The following is an 8,225-nucleotide window of genomic DNA, read 5'->3' as shown; positions in this document are numbered from 1 at the left end:
AAAAAAAAAAAAAAAAAAAAGAAGTAGAAGCAGACCTAGTTTTTTAAGTAACAAAAACATTTTTTTTTTGGGTAAGGAACAAAAAAGATAAATGTGCTACTCTAAAAGTACTCTATAGTACTACTCTATAATATTGACAAATACTCCCTCCTGTTTTGTTTAGTTGTCGTTATTGAGTAAAAATTTTGTTTTATAATAGTTGTTGTCTTAGATTTTTAATGCATACATATAATAAAATATGATAAAAATATAAATTTTATCTCAATTAATTTAATATATTAACTAATAAAAATTTTAAAATATATATTTAAAAAGAGTTTAATAAAAAATTTAGTTCTTTTATTAATTTGTGTGAAAAAAAAATTTAAACAACAAGTAATTTAATGGAATAAGTATATATGTAGATATAATGCTAAAAAGAATAAAATAGATACATTAATGGATAAATATAGAAAAAGAAAATAATGGTGAAAGCAAAAATGAATAGATTCTACACGTGTGTAATTGTATGTGATAAAAAAGTACCGAAAGAAGTATTATGAATGATTCTTTTGTTCGTATCTGCTTCCTTTTGTTAATTTAGTTTTTCATCTTTTTTTTTTTCACAAATGATATATATTGATTAAGGAAAATCATTACAGAGAGTTTGAAACAGCCAATTTGGCACAAAAACAGAATCAGAGTAATATTGTTTATCAGTACAGCCAAATTTAGCTAAGACATGTGCCACTTTATTACTTTCTCTCCTAGTGAATTCAAAGGAAATTTGATGGAATTTAGAAGACCAAGTTCTTATGTCATTGAGGAGATTTAATAGAGAAACGTTCAGGGTTTGTCTGTTAACCAATTTGATCAAGACTTCACAATCTCCTTCAAATATCACTGATTGATATCCCTTAATCCAGGCTTGCTGCATAGCAATGAGAAGACTTTTTGTTTCAGCTTCTAAATGTGATCCAGCATGACTTAATCTTGTTGCCCCCCATGCCTTTGCTTCCCCTTGAGGGTTCTTAAACATCCAGCCGCTTGTTGCCTGATGAGTATGTAAATCATAACTAGCATCGAAATTGCATTTAAGATACGGTTGCAGTGGAGGTGACCAACGATTGTTGTTTGTTACATCAGTGGTCTGTCTTATCGCCGAAGGTTTTAAGTGTGTGATCCATTCCTTTGTATCCGACCTTGATAGTAACACAGTTTTTGATGGGCTCTCACCGTAGTAATTAAAAACCTGGTTGTTCCTTGCTTTCCAGATCCGCCAGAGTAGAAGAAACGGCAGAATAGAGTCAAATATATTGACATTCTGTGAAGAGTGGGAAACAAGTTGATTGATGATGTCCTCTATAGATACTGGTAAATCATTGATGTTTAGAGCATTGGTGTTTGAGAATCTCCAGGCCAATTTTGCGAAAGGACATGAGAATAGTGCATGGTGGATAGTTTCCTCTGTTTGATGACATCATGAACACACCGGATCAATATTCATACCCCTTGTCCGCAGTCTTGTTTTTGTTGGTATAGCTTGTGAAATAATGCGCCAGAGAAAGTGTTTTATTTTGGGAAGAAGTTTGAGTTTCCAAATTTTGTTTTTTAGTTCTACCGAGCCATGTGGTATGTTGGGTATGACTCCTGGATCGAAAGGATAGTGTGTAATAAACCAGTAGCCGATTTTGACTGTATATTCTCCCGAACGCGTATAGTTCCAAATAAGTTTGTCAGGATGTTCTCCTTGAGAAAGATAAATGTTTTTGATTAGAACTTCCTCTGTCTGATCGACCAAAGATGATAATTGGTATGTGTCCCATGATCTAAACCCTCTATCATTGGAAATTACATTCTCTAGTAGCATATCTGGTTGTGGTGATCTTGTTTGAACTGTTCTCGGGGGATGAGTGTCAAGAAAGTTATCTACTCCTAGACGTATTGTTTTACCATCACCTACAATATACCGTGATCCCTTTTTTAGTAGCTCCAGACCAATTAGAATGGAAGAACAACCATATGACTGATTCTTTCTTTCTTTCGCATCCAGAATGGACTCGTCCCTATAGTATCGATGCTTCATAATTCGTGCAAAGAGAGAGTTAGGATATTGGATTAAACGCCATGCCTCCTTGGCCAAGAGAGCATCATTAAATTTTGCTAAATCCCTGAAACCCAAACCCCCTTCCTTCTTTGGTGTTTGTAATTTTTTCCAGGCAATCCAGGGAATACTTCGTTGATTTGAGTTCTTTTCCCACCAAAATTGCATTAGAAGAGATTCAATTTCTGCAGTTATTCCTACTGGCAACTTGAAACAACTCATAGCGTAGACCGACATAGAGAGAGCCACTGAGTTTAACATGATTTCCTTACCTGCAGGAGATAGTTTTTTTGCTGTCCATCCCGAAGTGCGTTGTTGAACTCTGTTTACTATATATTCAAACATTTCTTTCTTTTTGCGGCCAAATTTTTCCGGGAGACCTAGGTATTTGCCACCTCCACCATGATTGGGGATATCTAAGATTGACTTCAGTCTAGTTTGAGTGTTTGCAAAGACACGACTACCAAAAGTGATCATTGATTTGGAGGTGTTAATCTTTTGGCCCGAGTAGTATTCGTAAATGTCAAAAACATCTTTCAAAGCTTGGCTGTTTTTGTTATTTGCACGACAGAAGAATAAGCAGTCGTCTTCAAACTGTAAATGCGTGATACCTGCAGCACCATTTCATCATCTATATTAACATTTTTGAAGTACATTTTGTGTTATGCCCTTTAGGTATTACTTATTTAATTTTTTTTTACAACATTAACCCCTAAACAATTTCCAAAAATAACATTGCACAGAAACTCATTTCCTAAAACATTTAAATCGAACTAATTTTGTTACATTTATTCGCATAAAATCTAGACAACATCTATACATTTTGATTTTTCCAAAAACTACTCTACCCATTAAAATTTTATTCCCATAAAATATTTAGAGATAATATAATCTCTCAAATTTAAAGGATATAATCGATTTTTCATAACAAAAAATTTACCAGTCCCATAATTATTTTGACATTAATAAAGTTCCTAAAAATGACAACCCAAATTTCTAATTATTAGAAAACCAGTATTCCCAAATACATTTAATTCAGTATATATACATTTTTGAAGTACATTTTGGGTTCTACTCACCAAATTTTTATATACTGACTATAAATATGGTCATCGGTGAATTGGTGATCTATATCATTATTCTCAATGCTTTAGTTTTTTTGGGTATTTTTTTCAAAACGGATAGATATTTGCAAAACGAAGGTTTATGTGAATTTCTTTTCGTTTTCGTGTATTTTTTTGTTTGTCGTTTGTTGTTAATCCTCTTTTTTTTCCTTCTTTGGCTTGGTCTTCTTTAGAACCCAAGATAGATCTCTATATTTACATTAAAAAAAAAATTATATACAAAAAAAAAGAGGTCTTCTTTGGCTTGGTTTTTATATATGTATTTACATAAAAAAAATTTACTTCTGACATATCGCTATATTGTTCTACATAAAAAAAACACAATTATGCAGTGTACCATGAGTCAAAACCTAAATAATATTTTAACATCTATATTACAAATAAAAAAACCTTATCATTTTATTTAAAAAACATAAAGTTATATATAATAAATTAAAATCGTCTCAGTAAATCAAATAAATATTGATAACTTGGAAAAAACTAAAAATTAATAAAACAATAACAAAATAACAAACAAATACAATATAAATTTCAATTTTATAAATTATAGTCCTGCGGTATACCGCGGGTTAAATCCTAGTTAGATAATAAAAAAGGAGAAAACATCTCAAAACTCCCTATTGGAGTAAAACAAATCCCTTATCTCCTTTCTGAATTTATATACCCCTTACAAGTTTAATGAAATGTGATCTGACGATTTTTCCCTTTTTAATTTTTAGATTTAATTTAAAAAAAAAAAAAAAAAAAAAAAAAAAAAAAAAAAANATTCGCGCATTCTCCGTCGCCGTCAAAATTTCTCCGCCACCGTCAAGCTATTCATCACTGGCGAAACAGAACTTGTTGTTATTTTGTCTCATCTTCACCTCGTCGCAATATCACCTGCTCTAAACTTCAAGTTCTTTACCTCCAAACTTTGGTTTTAGATTTGCAAATTGAAGATTTGATTATGCACATTATTTTAGGTATTTGGTCATGGTTTATGGGTCGTTTAGGACTTTTAATTGCTAACAAATAGATTTTAGTAGTTGAATCGTACAATAGATTAGCACCCAAAACCATCCAATCTAAGATCTTGCGATAGGAGAACTAGGTAAAACTAATATAACTAGTAAAACTGGTAGAATTGGTATAACTCTTATAATAAAGTTGAATATCCATAAAATGATTTTTAAAGAAAACCTAAGAATGTGTGTACTAGTAAACGTCAGAAAATAATGTTTAAATGTTTAAATGTTTACTAGCAATTATTTTTTTTTTAAATATAAATTTTGGGTTGTTATGAAAGTACCTAAACAAGTTGTTCCTTATATTTTAAGGTTACTTTGTAAATAATAACCAAATTAGGATGACAAAGTTATAGAATTGTAGGTTTTAAACATATGATTGCATAAAAAACTCATATGTTAATAGACTTCAATCAACGGTGAAACTGAAAAATATAATTTTAAGAGTGGGTAAAACTAATTAAATGAAAAAACCCCCAAAGTACAACTATTTGCAATTTTGGTAAAACTATTATACTTAGTATAACTATATGTAAACACTAAGTGTGAACACACACGTGGCAATACGATTAGATTTTTTTTTTTACTTTTTTTTTTCAGATGCGCAGGTTTTTTTTTCTCTACAACAAACAGTTAATTACAAATAAAATCCAACTAGTTTCATCTAGTTTTACCATTATTACTTAAAACCCAGAAATTCAATTCTGAATGAAATCCAGAACAAACAAATCATGATTCTCTTTGTAACCAAAATAAATGAATTTTATCTAGTTTTACTTGTTCAATCAAATTCAACTACTTATCGTTTATGGAGTCACTTACGGTTGGCTTGTACTTTTTCCCGACTTGGTTCCCGAGTTTGAACTTACCGTAACATTATTTCCTTCTCTTTCTTCTTATTGAGGTGGTTTCAGAGATCGTTCATCGTCGCCATTTCTCAAGTGCTGTTCATCACCGCAGTTGTTTCTACTTACATTGAGTTGTTCATCGCCACTGTATTTTAGAGTTTTTTCACGCCATTGTTGAGTTGTTCATCGCCACCGTTGTTTCTACATACCATTTGAGTTGTTGGCTCGTCGTTGATTAGTTCACCGCGAATGCTGTTGAAATCATTTCATCTCTACACTAATCAATGATTTAAATTATCTGATTTACCGAATCTAATTTCAAATACAAACATAAACCCAAAAGTCACAAACCATTTCCTCTCAGCACTAGTGAGCGGAGGATTCAAATTCTCAAGTGCTTTTCATCGTCGTCGATGAGTTGTTAATCGTCTTAGTTGAGTCGTTCATTGCCGACATTGTTTCTACTTACCATTGAGTCGTTCTATGATATGATCATGAGACCATCCAAGACGACCCTTGAGTCTTTTTCAACACTAACGAAGTCAAAGATCAACTTTTCCAGCCAAACTACTATTTGGTATACATTCTTACCTCATCTAGAGCATATCTCAGAGTGGAATCAGTCTAATCAGAGTTCGGATGAAGGAGATATTCATTTTACAAATCAGGTGAACGCATGGCTAGGCGACATCGACCTACGAGCAATCAAAGGAGGATTCCGATCAATCCAGACGTATTCAAGGTATGAACCAATCTGTTATGGAATCTTGATTCATCATGGAATCACTGAGAATTGGAATCACATCAAAAGCAGTTCATACTTGAAAGATATGGATATTTCAAGTCAGTGGATCTGTCCTAGTCCCAGTTTCGCGTCCGAGTCAAAGATTATGTTACACAGACCAACTCAGCCACAATTTCGACACGAAATCAGTTGTAGGATGTCAATGGATCTCTTGTGTTTCCAACAAACCCAGGAACACAATATTTGGCCAACAAACCACAAGGTTATGCCCCATTTGCCAAAGGAGGTCAATCTAGTTCTACACTTGAAGAGTTTTAGGTCCAATTGGTTTAGGACCTTCCAGAATTATGTATGGCACCCAGGAGTGATTTCTACTAAGCCCAAGGTGAAGAAATGATACAGCCTATGTTGTTTCTCATCAGCAAACTGGACCAAGGAGTCAAAACAAAGAGAAGATCAAGGAGACACTTAATGGGCTAATACAAGAGCTTATGGCCAAAGAGAGCATGAAAAATTATATGGGGATGATGTCTATCAATTTCAGCTCAGTTTGAGTCTTATTCAAGTCCAGGAAAGCCCAAAATAATCACTCTATTTTGTGGTCAAAGAGAAGTGACGAAAATTAAAGTTCAACTCACCTTGGGAAGGACACCTTGGGAAGACAAAATTCAAGAGTCGAATCTTCATTCAACCATCTATCTTTATTGTTTTTAGTTCCAAGAATAATATTTGGCTTTGTTACCAAGTTTTTTTATCCTATATAAACTCATGTAAGAGTAAAGAAATAATCAACAAACCAACTTTTTATAAAACCTTTTTTTTTCTTTGAGAGTGATCTCTTCTGTTCTTTATGAACAAAACTGATTGCTTGGTGTGATTCCAACAATCAAAACCGATTACTTGGTGCGATTCCAATAGTCAAAACTCGATCTCCTTGGTGCGAGGCTGAGAGATCCGATCTTTTTGGTGTGAGGCTGAAAGATCAAACCGGTATATCAAGAGTCTTTCTGAAACTCTTGTGCGACCATTCATTCCATCATCCTTATTCTGGAGGCTTCATCGTCTTTAGAGTCAAGGTGTATCTATCTACCAACTCGAAGGTGCCGATTCCTTGGGAGGTTCATATCATTCTGGAGTTTCTATCGCTGAGTCTTTCGCCGCCGGTTTTTCTTCCGGGATTGGTTAAAGAGATCGCTCGTCGTTGAGTTGTTCATCGCGGCCGTTGTTTCCACATACCATTGAGTTTTTCACTGCGAATGTTGTTAAATCCATTTCATCTCAACACTACTATAGGATCCTAATTCCATAATTTAACGACTAGTTTTACCGAGTTATATTAGTTTTATATATAAAATTTTACTAGTTTTATCTAGTTCTACTAATATTTCAAAATCACACTAGTTTTACCTAGTTATACTAGTATTACTATTCAGAAATTCAAATACGAACATAAATCAAGAATTGAAAAATTCACAATTTTGCTATAAAAAACAATAGAAAGGAGAGAGAAGGAGGATCTCTCAAGAGAGGAGTGAGAAAGGAGGAATATAGTTTTGATTTTAGTTTTAGGGGATTGCTCAATAAAAAAGGCTTTTCCAATTAAAAGAACACGATCAATTGAATCTCTTTTTGAAATATCTTAACATGGCTGTGGACTTACGAATTTTAATTAGATTAATATGGCTGTAGAAAAACTAGGGCGTATACTGCTTATAAATGATAATGTGTAATATCGGCGATAGTATATCGTAGACTCGAGATAGAAAATAATCAACTAAATTTCAGAATAATATGTATTATGTTTTGAATACGTGAAAATAAATCTTACAAATCTAGAACTTTTTAACCTTAATATAATATGACTAATTGTGGTATTTTTAAATTACGTTTCAAAGATATAATTAAATATGTTATTTGAAGTATATATTACTTCTTGGATTTTTATGGTTATTTCATTAAAAAAAAATTGTAGGATCGTTAATAAAAAAAATTATTGTGGTTTAAGGCCGTATGTTAGAAATCAAAAACATGTAATTTTAAAACTGAAGCGCTTGTTGTAAAAAAAAAAATTGTATGAATAAAATTTTACATTTATTTAAAAAAAAACTGATCATATAGAAACAGAAAAACATATCTTTATTTCATTTTGAGGAGAATGTAGTAATATACGAAGAAATCAAATTCTTTTGACTTTCTACAACTTTAAAGTTTTTTCAATATTTATTTGCATTGTTAGTTTATTATCATATCAAGAGGTAGGGGTCCCTCCTACGGGAAAAATATTATGGTTTCACACCTACGTAAAAAGTGGTTTCCACACCACACAAAAAAATATCTTCTTCTTACTTTTAAACGTTCTAAATGTTTTTAAACTATTAATTATCCTATATATGATCTTCATCTTTTTTTTTTTTTTTTTTT

The sequence above is a fragment of the Camelina sativa genome, chromosome 4 (genome assembly GCF_000633955.1).
Source record: "Camelina sativa cultivar DH55 chromosome 4, Cs, whole genome shotgun sequence".
Lineage (NCBI taxonomy): Eukaryota > Viridiplantae > Streptophyta > Magnoliopsida > Brassicales > Brassicaceae > Camelina > Camelina sativa.
This window is presented reverse-complemented; position numbering follows the sequence as displayed.